This window comes from Pteropus alecto, unplaced genomic scaffold (assembly GCF_000325575.1).
Source record: "Pteropus alecto unplaced genomic scaffold, ASM32557v1 scaffold155, whole genome shotgun sequence".
Classification (NCBI taxonomy): Eukaryota; Metazoa; Chordata; class Mammalia; order Chiroptera; family Pteropodidae; genus Pteropus; species Pteropus alecto.
The window spans coordinates 15463567-15481152 of record NW_006438113.1 but is presented as its reverse complement, the minus strand read 5'-3'; the positions used below and the strand labels follow the sequence as shown (position 1 = coordinate 15481152).

General features: G+C 34.1%; 1 protein-coding gene across 2 annotated transcripts in view; it reads right to left on the bottom strand.

Annotated features, from left to right (window-relative positions):
- The window catches only part of CTNNA3 (catenin alpha 3), a 1378877-nt gene that overhangs the window by 1353864 nt on the left and 7427 nt on the right, over window positions 1–17586 (bottom strand). The window contains exon 1 of one of the 2 annotated variants that reach the window (XM_006915591.2): window positions 7785–7923. The exons of the other annotated variant lie outside the window; for it this stretch is intronic. The gene's annotated coding sequence lies outside the window, so the exon portion shown is untranslated. Of the gene's footprint in view, window positions 1–7784; window positions 7924–17586 lie in introns of those variants that run through there. 2 annotated transcript variants of the gene reach the window in all.

Here is a 17586-nt window from a genome sequence, read left to right as displayed (position 1 = left end):
GAGACATTTTTAAAATCTGTGCCAGAATCATTCAGTCATTCAATCTAACCATCCAAGTTCACTATTTTACCACTAATTTTTATGTGTCTCCAGGAACCCTGGTGATATAACTATTAACCCTACTTAACTATTTCTCATCCCACATGCTAAGTATTCTCTAAATAGGAAATAAAAGACTTCTGCTCTGGCTTCAAAACATTACTTTCACACTTCTCCCCTACCTTTTTGACCATTCTGTCCCAGTATCTTTTGTTTGCTCCTCACCTACTACCTTGGTTAAGCAGGGATCTTTCCCCAGGTGTGACCCTTCACATCCTATACACAGCTCACATTACACTGTTCTCTCAGAGCACTCTCATTCCAGTGTTTCAACTCTACTGAGAGCCTCTGGTTCACAAAATTTTTATCTATAGTCCAGATCTCTCACCTGAGCTTCGAAGCCCCGGATCCATTGCCCACTGGACCATCTCACAGGCACCTCAAATCTGAACTCATGCTCTCCCCAAAACCTACTGCCGCCATCTTCTTCATTTCTGATCTAGATTAATGGCCTTACCATAGCTGGGCCCCCAAACCAGCGCTTTAGTGTCATCTTAGAATATTTTCTTTCACTTTGCCTCTCTTTTCACCTCAGATTAGTGGGAAAGTCACATTGATTTTTACTCCTTAATTCCCCTTATATTGGCATTTCCTCTCCATTCTTACTGCTACTTCCTTGGTTCAGATCCTCATTAGACTTACCTGGACTTTGCAGTGATATTTTAACTGGCCTCCCTTCTTTTTCACTCCAGTTAATTCTCCAAACTATTCCTAAAGTGATCTCTCTAAAACAAATAAGATGCTACACTAATCCCCTGCTTAAAACACTTAATGATTCTTCTTTTTGACACAATAAATTCAGGCTCTACTAAATGGCTCGAGGCAATTTAATCTGTCCTATCTCTCCAGTTACCTCTCTCTCTTTGACCCAACTCTCTCTGTGCTAAAGAATTTGAAGTTTTCTGAATGGACCACATGGTTTCATGCCCCTAAACTTTTAGTCATTCTGTTCCATCTGCTTGGGGTGCCCTTCCTCAATAACTACTTGACAAATACTTACTCATCTTTCCAACCTCAACTCAAACAATCCTCTTTACATCTAACACACACACATACACACACATACACACACATACACACACACACACATACACACACATGGTAGAAGTAAGCAGTACTATCTTATCTCTGTATCCTGTATAGATCTCTAAGTGAAGCATCATCATCATCCTACCATCTACTAGGATTTCTTATAACACAGAGTAGAGTATATGCATATTTAAGTCACTTCCTACCATCAAATCAAAACTAATTGAAGCCAAAAAAGATTAAAATTAAAACCATCATCTTCAAGGAAACCTGTCATGACACCAAATTACAAAGAAATTGAGGAAATCTTAATCAAATAAAAAAAATTTTTTTAAAGAATGAAAGCCTATACACACCTCAATGGAAAGTAATTTTCTCTAAAAGTAAGTGCCACGAACTTAAAATTCCTGTCCAAGAGTCCTCTGACTATAGTATTAAGATGTAGGGCATGGAGAGGTACAAGAATCAAAGAGAGAATATCCTTATAAAGACCCTTATTGAGAGTATAGAATCTTAAGAGTGGTAGGGCAAAATTAGCATGAAATCGTGCCATTTCTATGACAAAATCCACCTAGTGAAGGGAACCACTAGAGATCAAGCAAAGTGAAGGAAAGAAGTAACGCTGAATCACTAGTTCACAATGCTAATAGTCTGTGACTTAAGGGACTCTGCCATGAAGCATATGGAGTCTTAGAGCACCAAACAACGAAAGAAGACTTTTCCTAGTGGCAAAGGAAATAACAACTTTGGTGGGAAAGTATTCATCACCACAAATGGATTAAACTGCCAACTACCTCAGCTCACTCCCACCCAAGCCCTCATCTTCCCTACATTTTTTTTTTACTACTGATATACAAAAATCACTAATAAAAACTCTATATAAAAACTGCAAAAAAAAGAGGAACTGAAAAAGTTCATATTAACAAGAATTAATAAAAGAAACAGAAGAAAAGTTCAGTGAAATAGTTATATATGAATATATACACACACAAATACACAGACACACATATCTATATACAACATGTTCTCTCTTTTAAAAAGAAGTTAAAGAAGAGTTAGAAGATTCAAAAAAGACATAATAAAACATCATAAGGGAATGAAAACCAAGACAGAACTCAAGAAACAAATAGAAGCAAAAAATAAAACATTACATAGATATATTAGAATCATTCAGTACACATGGACTGAGACCACATTTAAGAACATGGTGGAGAGACGAGCAAAATCATACAATGAACAAGATAGAAAAGTCCAAACACTCTTCTTTCCTCTTCTTTCATGGCAAGGGATCAATAGATATGATTTAAAATTAGGTGAAAATTAAAATAATTTCTCATTTATGGAAAAATATACAAATAACTCTTAAGTATATAAAAAGCTGCCAATCTCATTTATAATGAAAGAAATGCAAGTTAAAACTACACTGAGATAGCATTTCTCATCTTTCAAACTGGCAAATATCCAAAATTTTGATAACAAATACTATTAGTAAGGCTTAAAGAATCAGACACCCTCATACATTGCTTCTGGATATGCAAAACATTTTTCCTATAGAGGGTAAATGTACAATACATATATATATATATATGTAAATGTACAATACATATATATATGTATATGTACATGTATATATGTATATATGTATTTTACCCTTTGACCCATCAGTCTCACTTCTAGAAATCTACTCCAAATATAAACTAGCAAAAATAAAAAGTGACGTATGCCCAAAGCAATTCTCTTCCTGCTTGGAATCCATTCCATTTTCTAGTAACCCTTTTTCCCTTGGGTGAACACCTCTTCCTTACCTCATGCCATGTGTCTTAGGTCTCACTGACTCTAGAACAAAGAGAAAGAAAGAAAGAGATGGAGAGAGGAGGGAGGGAGGGAGGGAGGGAGGAAAGAAGGAAGGAAAGAAAAGAAAGAAAGAGAAACTATCATATATCCACACAAACAAATACTACACAGCTATAGAAAGGAGTGAGGAGGTTCTCTCTATACACTTCTATTTCCAAGCTACATTGTTACATGAAAAAAAGCAAGGTGCACAACAGTGTTTACCTTTACATAAGAAAAGCGATATTGCAAAAATGTCTGCATTCTTGATTATATTTTAAAGAAATGAAGGGTAAACAAAAAAAATTAAAATGGTGTCAGGAGGAGGGAAAGAATAAAGTAGAGGAGAGAAGGATGAATGCTAGACTTCTCTGAATGTACCGAATTTTAAAGTTTTGACTTTGGAATCATATAAATGTTTTACATTATTAAAAAACAATTAACTCATAAATCAATCTCAAATAATCAGAAGCAAACAAAAGAAAATAAGCCTTAACTATGATTTACATCAGCTTCATAATCACATGGAAACAAATTTCAAGTGACTTCAAAACACAGTATTTTTACTCTACTCTCAGTATTATTTACTCTAATCACGGTATTTTTACTCTAGAAGGGTATCCTCTAGGATGCAAAAACTGTCAAAGTAATCTTAAACTGCATTTAGTATTCTTATTCTCTACCTACACACACATACACACAAATACTAGGGTAAGGAAAATAAATAATTATATTCATGTTATTAGGAAATAAAGTTTTCAGCATAAGAACAAAAAAATATAAATATAAAATGAAAAAACTTAAAACCCTGTAATCTTATATTTGAGTTAGAAATTTCAGTATGATTTCATTATATATTTCTCTTCCTAAAAAAAAAATATCAATTTCCTAGCCTTGTATGTAGATGTGTCTATGTGTGTATGCAGTAATGACAACCTATTATATAGATTGTGTTCGCTAAATACTATTTCCCAATAAAAAGAACTAGGCACCCTGAAGAAAAGCCTGGTTGAAGGTCTAGGGCAGGAAATGTACAAAATGATTCTGGGACATCCTTTGCCAGAAAGCAAGGCCCACTTGGGCTTTACTGAAAGGCTCAGGAGCCAATTTAAAGGGATTCTCACTGGCCAAAAATTGGAAAATTTGAGCATTAAAAGAATAAATGCAATACACTGAAACACATCCAATTTATAAAAATTCATTAGTTTAAAAAAACATAGCCTCATTTGCCACCTTCAAAGCGGCTAGAATACTATCCTATTTTTCTGAGAATTAATAATTAATAAGAAATAATCAAGTATTTTCTTGATTTCTGGCATGAACTATACTTTAAGGTGATGAAATAATAAAGAGAGGAAGAGTTTTTCTTTATAGACTAACTCTAACCAATACACAACTAATAAAGAATTATAAAATGATAAAAATTACCATTTACGTCCTCCTAAAAAAGTAATAGATCTAGACAACCATCATAACAAAGGCTAAAACTCTTCGATGAATGATTAGTGGGAATTTTGAGAATCAGGCTTATGGAGCCTGAACACACCGATCAATCTCAACACTGCCAAAAGTGAGACAATCCAGACTCTACGCCTTCTGATGTGACACAAATGGAAGTACACCACATCAACTATAGGTATTCTTACCAAAAGACCTGAACCTAAATCCAATCTATGTCTAGATCTAACTACCAGAAGCAACTAAAAATCTCACTAATATAGCCACTTTAGAAAAACAGCTTGGCAGTTTCCTATAAAGTTAAACATATACCCATCCCATGAATGAGTAATTTCACTCCTTAGATATTTACCCAAGAGAAATGAAAGCATATGTCCACATAGAGACCTATATGCAAGTGTTTATGGTGGCCTTATTCATAATAGTCAGAAACTGGAAACAACTCAAATTGCCATCAACAGGTGAACAGATACAAAGATTTGTGGTATAATCATATCGTTGCATAATATTCAAGAAAAATAACTATTGATACAGACAACAAAATGAATATCTCTCAGAAGCATCATGCTAAGTGAATGAGTCAGACAAAAGTAAATATACACTGTATGATTCCACTTATATAACATTTTTGAAAGGGCAAAAATAAAAGGACAGAAAACAGATAGTAGTTGGCCTCAGAGGAGGGTTAAGGAAGTAAATAAACTACAGAGGGCATAAGGAAAGTTTTGGATTGACGGAACTGTTCTGTTTGATTGCGGTGATGGTGGTTATATGACTGTATACAATTGTCAGAATAAATTTCTACTAATATCCATTGGCTCTATAAGCTCTTTGAGTGGATTTCTCACTAAGATTTCTGAATTAATGCTTTCAAAAGTTAACATCATGGATAGATCTTGAGATAATCATGCTAAGCAAAATAAGTCAGAAAAAGTTGAAAACCACATGATATCACTCATATGTGGGATATAAATCTAAAAGCAACAAACCAACAAGACAAACAAACAGACTGATGGACATGGACGGTGGACTAGTGGTTACCAGAGGGCAAGGGAGTGGGGGGAGATAGATAGGCATACTAGGGATCAAATATGTGGTGACAGAAAGAGATCCAACTTTGGATGGTGAACACACAATGCAATATATATACAACATATTGTTGAAGTGTACACTTGAAACTTATTGGATTTTGCTGATCAATGTCATCCCAATAACTTTTAATAATAAAAAACTTAATTAGCTTTTTTTAGCATCTTGATACATCACTCAGTTTATCTGATGCCTGAACCTATTTAACTTCTTCATAATACTTGTTTCCCAGGTTTCAAACCTGTGTGTACAGGTTATCCTCAATGTCATCCAATATATCTGACATGTTATCTATTTGATTTGTAATTTTTTCTGGCAAGAACTCTAAGTCAGCCTGCATATATGTTTACAATATAAAACTATAACAATCAAAGCTTTGAGTATTTTGTTTGTTTTTGTACTGCTTTTTTAAAAAATAATCATTTCTTATTGATCTTATTTTTAACAATGAAATTTTTAAAAAGGCAAATTATTGTCCCCGAATCATCATGTTAATATCTGAAGATTCTTAGCAAAATTTTAACTGATACACTTTTGTCCTTTTTTTAATACCATTGAGTGAAAGAACCAAGAATCTAAGCACATATACTTACACAAGCTGGTTTTAGTAGGGTACACAGCACAGAGCTCAGAGTCTTCAACACAGTAGTTATTTTTTGAGTATCAAGAAGTCCTGCCTCTGAATTCTTCCCTCCTACCAAAAAAGCTTTTTTCCCAGTTAGCGTGATCCAGTTAATTTTGACCTAACAGAAGCTGAAATTCAAGTTAAATTTATTGCTAGATTGAAAAAGTTAAAGGCCAACCGTAGCTAATCTCATTTACAACGCTCTATTAGAAAAAAAAAAAAATACTAAGACTATAGTCATACAAAATTGCTATATATTTTTTATTTTATACGTTGGCTTGCTCTTGTCTGTTCTAACATGTAGGTATTTGACCTTATTTAGATAAATTCTCATTTCCAAAAAAACTAAACCTCTTTAATCTTTCTTCTGAGTTGAGTAACAGAACAAATTTTTTTCTGCTCCTACAAAACTTGGAGCCACACTTATGCCAACATGAATCAGTGTGTGCGTTAAAAGAACAGCGGTTCTCTACTTTTTTTCCCGATAAAACACAAGTGACATTTAAAGTATATTTATTATTCACTGTCCAACATACTCTCCTCACTCTGGACTGCCACCCTTTATAAGGGAGACAGCTAGTTTGCATGAAATTCCCCCAAAAGATTTTTGTAACCCCATATTTTCTCTCCCATCTATCCATAACACGCCAGTGTCATAAAATCATAGTTGAGATCTGTTGGATTATTTGCCTTATTCCTGGCTCTGTTTTATATCATCTTACTTGTTTTTCTTCCTTCTTTCACTCCACTTTTAATTTATTCTATCTTGAATTTCATATAGTCTTGCAAGTCATCTTAAATCCTTTCTAGAACAAGGCAAGGAATAAATAAATAATCATTCCATGTATCTGCAAAAGCAATCTCTTCTCTTTTATCCTAGATAAAGCCTTAAAATTTTAACTCCTTGCTGCCTCTTAACTATTCTCTACCATTTTGAACATCTAAGTACCAAAATCTACAAGTTCCTTCTTTTTTTTTTTTTTCGCTTTTATCAATTCTGTTTAAAAGTATTTAAGGCTGCATATAAAAAATATAGGACAAGCATCAATGCACAGTTTAAGTTTAGAGGCCCATAATAGAAATTAAATTGTTTACACAAAGAATCTGCTTTCTGCACAAGTTTGATGTGTAAAGAATGTAAAGCTTCCAGTGTCTTGCATAAAGTTACTCAAATAGTAAAAGCTCGGTTACACAGGAGGAATTTTTAAATGCTCTGATGTAAAACTACTATAGCTTGGGCATTGGTACATGAGAATTCGTTTTAGTGCATTTTTAAAATTACTAATTAACATTCCAAATAGCAGAATTGAGCTTCTGCTCAATTGAGTCTGCTTGAGTTGTTATGAAAGAAAAAAATGTGCAAGAGAATCATATTTTTATCTAAATCTGAAATGCCTGCTAATCTACTCAAAAAAGTAGATGTTTATAAAATTGGAGCTTTCGTAAAGTAGTTTAGAGTTTAGTGTTATGAAAAGGAAAATTAGTTATAAAAGTAATGAATACACAACATAGTTTCTATTCATCCCATTTTATAGAAATAATGTCCTTTCATTTCCCCAAAGTTATCTAACCAAAGCAACAGATAATCTACAATTATTAGGATTTGCCTTACAGCGAAGTTTGATTTTAAAAAGTTTGACACTTCACTCACCTAGTGCAGGACAGAGTATTGCCCATATAAAGATACTAAACCAATTGTCTAAGCAATTTCTTATGTTTAGAAATTCAGTGCCACTATGATGGCTCACAATTCGGCTTATGATGCATCTGTGAGCAAACAGCCTGACAAGCACTCTAGTGTATTTCAGGATGACTGACGGGACATAGTGGCTTTGGGGGATGGGTGCTCTTAAAGCAACACGCCAGTGAAGAGCTACATCAAACAGTAGAATCAGACTTGAAATTTTATTTCTCAAATTTGCGATGTAATAATGACATATTATCAGGCATTAGCTTTTAAACATAACTTTTGTGTGTATTATGTCTCAAAAACATTCCAAAGTAGCTTTAAGAATTTTAAGAGTAGAAAGAAAACATTTTAAAACAAGTATGCAATGTGACACTGCCCTGAACTTATCGAACTTCTAAATTACTTAAAAATATTCTAATTATTTTTAACACAAATTAAGTAAGGGTACCCAGAAAAAAAGCAGCTCTCATCTCGCCTCTAGATACTTGCCAATTGCTCTTACAACAGTAACTTAACTGATGATAATAATTTAAAAATCTTGGATTAATTAGAATTGTTATTGAAGACTGGGGCAGAAGATCCATGTATTTTGCTCCCTGCTGTATTTTCCTTCCTATAGCCTATATCCATGGTTAAAAAAGTAGATCAAAAGATGAGGAAATTTTAATTGTGGGTATTTCCATATTACTTTGACTTCAGAAAATATTTATGTGATACGTTGCCTTTATTCTTCATATTTATAATTTTCCCTATATTATTTCTCAAAATGCTGTGCCACTCAATCTTTTAATACAGCAATCAGCCCTATTTAAAAAAGTAAAACGAAAAGAAAGAAAAAGCTACTCGTTTTCAAACACCATCCCTCATTTAGCCAGCAGAGGGTATCATTTCATTTTAAAAGCCCATGGTGTTATACCCATTGACATTTATTTTTGTAATTGAACTGGGACACAACATCTCAACTTTCCCTATTAAAGGTATTCAGAAATATCCCATTTTATTTTATCCATATACGTTTGACTTATAGAGCCCATATTGGAGTTTACTAGTTCTCATCTGTGACAAAGTCTACCATTACTTCTTCCTCAATTAGTTCAATCAGATGCATTCTCATGGCGGTGAAAGAAAAGAACTAGAAGGCTAAGAAGTAGCAGAATTGGGTTTAACCATTACTATGACTTTCCATAACCTCAGGTTTTTCTGAGAACAAAAACAAACAAACAAACAAAAACCTTACAGAAAGATTCCAAGCCCCATTAGAAAATCTAAAACACATTACAAAGGAAATAGAACTACACTGTAAAATAAAATAATTTCTCCTCAAAATTACATATGACATTTTTAAATTCTTTAATATTTTCTAATCACCTAGGTTAACATTTGCTGATTATCTATTATATATTAGGAGCTACAGCCTAATTTTAGAAGATATGTGTCCTGTTATCGCAACATTATTATATTTCTCATGAGCATGCAAAGTTAAGACTAACAAAGACCTCATAGAAGCTACAAATTATTTTACAACTTAACACTCACTTCAGTTTGGAAATGCACAAACATTGATTTGCCTGATTTACTCTAAAAATAAAAATTTTACTATTTGATTAGCTGAAGTCATTAACCACCAGAAATTTATCTTGACTGAAAATAAAAATGCCCTGTGCTTCTCTGAAGCTATTATCACAAACATCAAGTTTATTAAGTTAACTATGGGAAAAAATAAAACAGATCTAAAAGCTCAAAGACTTGCTTTCAGACTTGCCAGTAATGACACATCCTTTATGCTAAAGTGTTAACTTTTCCAAAGAAAAAAGGAAATAATAATCTTCTTCAATTGTGATTCAAAATAGAAAGTTGTAGCTTCTTTTCCTTCAAAAGAAAATTCTCTTTTTGATAATGAAAGCAAAGTTCAGTTTCTTTCCTCATATAATAACTAATGGTACCCATGTAAAAATCATATCTTACATTTAGAAATAAAACATAATATTTCTTTAACTGTTATTGATTGTTTCATGAAATTTTGTGTCTTTAATTTTTTAAAATGATACATTCTCTACAGGACAAAAGAGATACTCAGAATTATTTTTCAAATTAACTTTTTAGGTAAGCACCAAGAAACAAACGGAAAAGTCATTTTTTTTTTTCAGTAATCTGCTTATCCTTTTTGCCAACCTTGCACACATTTTAGAATATACAGATAACTAATTTTTTTTTCTGTTTTCATCTAACCACTTAATTCCACTTTACTTTCCAACTCTGAGTTTGGTTCCTGAAATAGGCTTCCTGATTATGACTCATTCAGTGATTTTTGGTTTCCCTAGGTGCCTTAAGAATCTACATCTAAAAGCATTGTTAGTCTCAATTCTATTTGTAGCTAAAAAAAAAAAAAAAACTTTTTAAGAAATAGTAGGTTTTTATTAGGGGGGTGGATTGGATGACTAGTGAATAGATACTATTTATTTAAAATAATCATTTTTAATTTTAGCAAAAATATCTCCTAACTTTTAATGTTTATTTGAATTTTCAATACACTTTCTATGTTTCATTTTATCTTTAAAACAATTTATTTCCTTCCTAAACTATTAGAATTGGTTTGTAACAGATAATGTTGACACCAATGAGTAGATTTACAGCAAGTCCTGACTCTGACATACATTAGGTATGATGAGTTTGAAGTTTGAGTGGCATATGCAAATGGTTATGCCTCATTGTCAAGTGAAACTTCAGAATCCTAGAGCTCAGCAGAAAAATCAAGCCTAAAGATGGAGATATGGTACCTCTGCATCCATATTATGACTTAAACCATGAGACTAGAAGAGCTCTCCCAAGGCTAAGAGTAGAGGGAGATAAGGTACAAAGGATAGTACTTTGCAAAATGAGTACCAATTAGGGGTGGGAAGAGAGAGGAAGCCATGAAAGGAATAGGCAGAAATGCATGGCAAACTTGGTTCAAGTTCAGGCTCCACTTTACAATGTTAGGCCTTGTCCATGTTGACCTCCATTGACCCCATTTTCCTAATGTTGTGAAATAAGACCTATAAAGTTGCTATGAAGAGTAATTATTTATAAAATTACCCATAGAATCTAAAGGAGTGCTCATTACAGTGCTAAATAATTCACTAATCAATTAATGATATTTTGTGGAAAAATACTTTTCTCTTTGTGAAATTCTACTTTTCCAAATCAAATACCATTGAATTTTAGAAGGCTATTATGAGAGATATCAAACAGACTGTCCATTTGATTTTAAAATAAATGAAGGGTCATTAAGGTCACATATTTTTATTTAGCAAATTGAATCCATTTCACCAAGGAAAGTCATTTACCCCATTCATGAAAATAACTTATAATTAGGTAACAAGGAAACATGGTCCTAAAATGGAAGAGTTTACGGACTGCTTCCAAAACTGTAACAAATACTTAATATAGAAAATGAAAAATGCACTAACACATATTAATAAATTGTGTATGCTTGTTTAAAGAATTGGGTAAGGTATAGTTAAAGGATAGAATACTGAACTAAAAGCAAAAGAACAACTATAAGTAAAAATAGAAACCTCTGGTGTCTTGTTCTCACATAAGACTTACAGAGTTGTGCCAACCTGCTTCATTCCAGATCAGAGAGTCATTATGTAGCTGATGCTACATTAGAGAGTGAGGAAGGAAATCCTTTCTCCCACTCTGTTTCCAAGGATAATAACAGAAAACTATAGAGTGATGGATTTCACTACCAAGTAGCTATGTTTATTTAATTCATGTCCATACTGACTCTAAAAAGTCAAGTCTACTAATTTTGCATTATATAGCAAAAGAAATATATGGACAAAAACAAAGAAAATCCATTTTGCAAAACTCATAATATCCCTAAATTGTCCAAAAATAACTGTTATAGTCACTACACTTAAACTATAACATTATTTCTAGCAAGCCTTCAATTGTATTGAAAAAAACAAATGAAGTTCATCATAGAGTCAAGGAAAATAATTTAACTCAGTCATAGACATAGCGAGTCACAGTTCTTCAACTCTGAATAATAACCTTACCCAACAACCTGAGTAACCTACACACACACATACTCCCAAGCCATTCCCACTTATTTTCTCCTGGGTCTTGAGTGTACAGAATTAGATTGATATAATCAATCATGCTCTTCAGTTAAAGTTCAACTGATGGAACTGGTCCATAAAAAGCTTGTTTTCTTGTAATTTTTGTCATATTCTGTATCCCCAACCTCAGTTCCATTCTATTCCTCCTTTCCTATAGGCAATCACTCTGTAGTAGTTAAATAGATACCTTTCCAATCAACTTTCCATAATATTTTTACATATGATACATAGCTTTATGTATGGATGGATTTTTAAATTTATACAAACAGTATTATATTTCCTATCTCTACCTCCCTCTCTCTCTCCCCTTCAGTATGATGTTTTAGTGGTCTATCCATGTTGAACTATATAGATGTGGTTAACACCACAGGTTAATTAACCCAACGCATAGTTCCAGCTTTGTTCTTCCTTGCCTTTCACTGCTATGCAACCAGGACACAAGATTCCCCAGTCTTCTTCACAATTCAGATTGGCATGTGACAGAATTCTGGAAGGTCAATGAGATGTCAGCAGAAGTCTGCTGAGAAGGTTTCTGGCAACACTTTTGTTTTCCCTATAAAAAGGGAGTCAGACAATATCGCCGTGGCCCTTGGTCCTTCCTTCTAATCTCTGTGGTACAATGCCAGGACATAAAAGCAGTCTTACTGCACAGCTGAGAAGGAAAAATGACAGAGCAGAATTATAGAAAGAGCTTGGGTCCTTGACGTCATCAGCTCTGACTTCTTACCTCCAGATTTCTTGTTATTTGAGAAAAATGAGTTCCCAACAAATATAATTGACTTAGTTTGTCCTTTATTTTCCATTTGTATCATTCTAATATTTGCATTGGTAATGGATTTCATCTGTCTATATCCCAATCCAAGAATATCAAGGTAGTATCTAACTCTTTGCTATGAGAAACAAGGCTATAATAACATTCTCATTTGTGACTCTTTGTGTACCTATGCAAGAGTCCCTCTGGTATATACATTGCTATGGGCTGAATTGTGTCCTTCCCAAAATTCATATGTTTATAGTCCTAACCTCCTGTACCTCAGAATGTAGCTATATATTGAAAGAGGGCCTGTAAAATATGATTAGGTTAAAATGAGGCCATTAAGGTGGGCCCTAATCCAATATCATTATAAGAACAGATCTGGACACACACAGAGGGAAGACCATGTGAAGAGAGAGAAGAAAGCCATTTGCAAGCCAAGGGGGAGACCTCAGGAGAAAGCAAACCTGCCTGCCAACATCTCAGTCTTTGATTTCTAGCCTTCAAACTCTAAGAAAATAAATTTCTTTTATGTAAGCTATCCAGTCTGTGGTGTTTTGTTATGGCAGCCTTAGAAACTAATACAATTCAGAAGTAGATTTTTGGGTCAGAATGCATGTGAGTGTTCAATTTCAATAATTGTCACTGGTCTCCAAAATAATATCACCAGCAGAGCATGTGAATTCACACGTCCCCATCTCCTCACCAGCACAAAATAATGCATAACATTTCAAGTTCTGCCAACATGGGAGATGCGAACTTGTTGTTTCCATTTGCACTTTTAATTATCAATGTAAGTGGTGATATATTTTAGATTGACTACCCAGCCATTCAAGTAGTCTTCCTGTGAATTGCTTACTTGTGTTTTTTATACATTTTCTCCAAGGTTGCCTGTTTATTTCTTACTGATTTCCAAGAATTCTCTATATATTCTGGATATAATCCTTTGTCAGTAATATTCCTTGAAAATGCCCTCTACCTGCTTGATGTGTCTCTCTTTGTATCCTTAAACATTCCACCATCTGTATATGAAAGTTCCATTTTTTTCATATCCTTATATGTATTAGGTTATGGCCAGACACAAATTTTTACCAGTCTAATAGGTATGATAAGGTATCCTATCATTGTTTTAATCTATATTTACCTGATAACTAGTGAAGCAAGCTAAATATCTTTTCACTTACTTATTAATCATTCCAATTTCTTCTTCTGTGAGTTACCTTTTTGCTGATTACTGACCCATTTCCCTGTTGCATTGTTCTTTTCCTTATTAATTTTTTAGGACTTCTCTATAAAATCTTATACTAAATCATCTTCGTTGAATGGTCTATGAGTAGGCTATACAATAATGCTACATAACAAACTACCCTAAAATTTAGTGGCATAAAATATTTTCTCTTGTGCATTTTCAAGTTGGCTGGCAGTTGGCTGGCAGTTGGCTAATCCAAGATGGGGCCGGCTGGGTTACTCCAAACTGGTGTTTTAGAATCCAGGTGTGCTCCACATATTTCTCATTCTCCTTCGACAAGTAGTCTAGCAGGAGTTAGACTTTTCTACTTGTCTATTCTTCCCATGGTAATAGCAAAAATACAAGAAGAGCAGGTAGAAACACACAGTGCTTCTTAAGGTGTAAGCTCCAAACTGGCACTCTGCCTTTTCTGCCCACATTCCAATGAGGAAAGCAAGTCTAACACTAATGGGGCAGGGAAAGACTCTGTTTCTACTGGGAAGAGCTGCAAAGCACATGGCAAAGGGCACCAATACAGAGAGGGTGAAGAATGGGGAACAATAATGCAATCCACTTAAATGGACGATTTGCAACTATATCCTCTCAATTGCTATCTTTTATTTATCTTCTTTTATGGTATATTTCTTCACAAAGGAAGTATGTATATTAATGTAATTAAATATTTCAGTCTTTTCTTTTACAGCTTATGTTTTGGGGGGTTTATTTAATAAATTATTTCTTACCTTAAGTTCATAAATACATTCTCTTATATTTCTCCCAGAAGAATGCAATCAAGAGAATCAACGACCAATATATTTAAATCAACATATGCATAAATGTAAGATTATGTGATATAACAGCCAAGGCATCAAAGTTAAATGAGTTAATCTAAGTTAAAAGCAATTACTCAAGGGTGACTACTTATTACAGGTGAATTTTTGAGCTGGGTCTTTAAAAATTATTAATGGGTACAAGCTGATAAAGAATAAAAAGATTCAGGAATCATAAAGAATCACAAAACTTGAAATTCTTTCATAAACAGATCTTCAATGATCTAAGCTATATATTCAAAACTGCCAAACACAAAGACCACAGAAAATATATACAGTCTTCTCAGGTCGTGACATCTCGGAAAAAGAAAAAGAAACTTTTACAGAACTTAACAATAAAACATTATATGTTATGATGTCACATTTATAAAATATATGTGTATATGTTGTAATAGGAGGCTCCAATAGTTTTGAATAAAAATGAGGTCACACCTATTAACTTTTCAAATTAAAACCACTTTCTAATTGCTAGACTGGCAAGGAGTCCAGTATCTCTCTTGTCCTTCAAATTGTTCAAGACCCCAGGGACCTCTAGATTCACATGCCTCAGAGACAGAAAACTAGAGGACTTGATTAGAAAACTGAAGGGCCCTGTTGAAGGCTGCTGGTGTCCTGCTCCTGGCACAATTTACTGATGAAAACTGATCTCCCGTGGCCCCATGTGACCTTTTGAATTGCTGCACCCTCGCCTTTACTGTTGTAGATCCAGACAATGGCCACAGTGATTCTTCAAGAGAGGAGCAGCCTGCTCCCTCAGAGGTATGGCATGGCACCCACGCCTACAGCTGTTTAATTTACCAAGCATAGTGGCTGAGTCAGATGGGTCTTCCAGGTCCAGTCATGTGCGTTTCCATACATCCTTTCCCATTGAGTAATGTAGGCCACAACAGGGGTGTGTTTAAGAGTCTCCAACGTTCTTTCTTACTAGGTCTTTTCTTAATCATGCCAAGTTCAATGCACAAAGCAACTCTGTGCATAATAATAAATACTTAGTAAAAGGGCCGAGTCTAGGTCTTCATTTCCTCTCTGAAGACTCCCAGACTCTACAAATTTCCTCCAGTCCTCCCATCATTGACCAGCCCAGCAGATGAAGGAAACTGGGAAGGGCAACCCTTAGCAAATCAGAAAAAGACACTGTTACATCAGTATATGAGAGACAAAAGGATAAAGACCTCACTAATGATTCACAAACACTGGGGAAATTTTTCTCTTCCTGTATGGTTGCCAGATAAAATACAGAGTGTCCAGTTAATTTAGAATTTCAGATAAACGACAAATAACTTTCTGGAATAAGTATGTCCTATGCAATATTTAGGACATACTCATACTAAAAAAAAAAATTATTGATTGTTTACCCATATTCAAACCTAACTGTGTCTTATATTTTTATTTGCTAAATGGTCACTCTACCTTATCTATTTCATGAATGGAATAAACTGGAGGAGGCAAGGGCGAGAACTCCCCTATGCCTGAATTTAAAGCATCCAGAGAGGCAACCCTTACATCCATGTGTTCCGGCAATGTACCAGAGACTTTGGACTGAAAGAGCCAACCAAAAAGCAGCTCTCACCCCCTTATGCTCAGGAGCTGCAGGTAGCCAGAGATGTTTCCTGGCCACCTCCCAGCAACACATTTCTAACTGCACTCAGTTGGAAGATTTCAGTTCCCAGAAATGCAACAAGAGGCAAAAGGAGACAAGGGAAGAATGACATATTGTGCCCTGGAATATAAGAGCCCTAACAGTAGGAGCAGACATAAGAAAAACATTGGCAGAAAAGTATTCTAGAAATTAGATTTTATGCATCTCTTTTAGAAAGGTGAATCGGAATTGCTTCAAATTATCTAGAATTAAATTAAATTTGGTCCTCCAAGTAGAGGACCAAATAATAGGAACAGAAGTATAGTTGCCCCACAGACATGTGCCTCCTTTAGACCAGAAATTTAGTGAGATTCTTGCCCTCCACTTTAATATTTGAGAAGTAAATTCTGTAGTTCCAAAGTTGATAGTGATGGAGATATACATATCCGACCTTTGACAAAAGGGGATATATAATCTCACCTTTGACAAACACCGAAACTGAATAAATCCCTTGCCTTTAAAAAACAATTAATCAAAAACCCAAATTAAAAGATCGTATAACATAAAAGAGGAAGACAATACCTTAAAGATGCAAGAGAAAATTATTCTCAAGAAGACAAAAGGAAATTTAGAATACATCTACTCTGTGTTCTCGGTGATATACCCAAACACTAAATTCTATAAAAGTGATGGAAAGACTAAATAAAATGAAAAGAAAGTTGACTGAAGTGAGAGGTCAAAATAAAAAGAGAACTGGCAAATATTTAAAAATAAAAGAATTCAGCAAAACCAAGAAGACAATAAACTAATTAAGATCTGAATTGGAGGAATTACTCTTCTTTATCTTCTGCCTTTCTATCAGCAATTTCATCATTCAGAGAGCAACGAAGCAAAGAATGGAACTGCTACCTTGGGTTTAATTCCTACCAACAAAGAAGAATATGTTAGTGAAGTGAAAGTGACAGGAACCTTGGGAAAAATTGAACATATCACCTTAGAGTTCATTACAGCTAAGAAAGAAAACATAAAGCAAAGTAAGACAAGTATCTTAAATTGCTTAGTGGTTCAGAGAAAATATAAGAATGTCCCAGAGCCAGAGACCTAAAACAAAAAGATAGGTCAAAAAATAAAACCCACTACTTCAATCACAAATGAGGAAAAAATGGGAGAGAACGTATGTAAATATCTTATTTTGTGGAATACAAGAAGCTTTCTAAGGAGCTGAGATTTTTAAAGGACACACAAAAGTAGAAGGAAGAGAGTAAA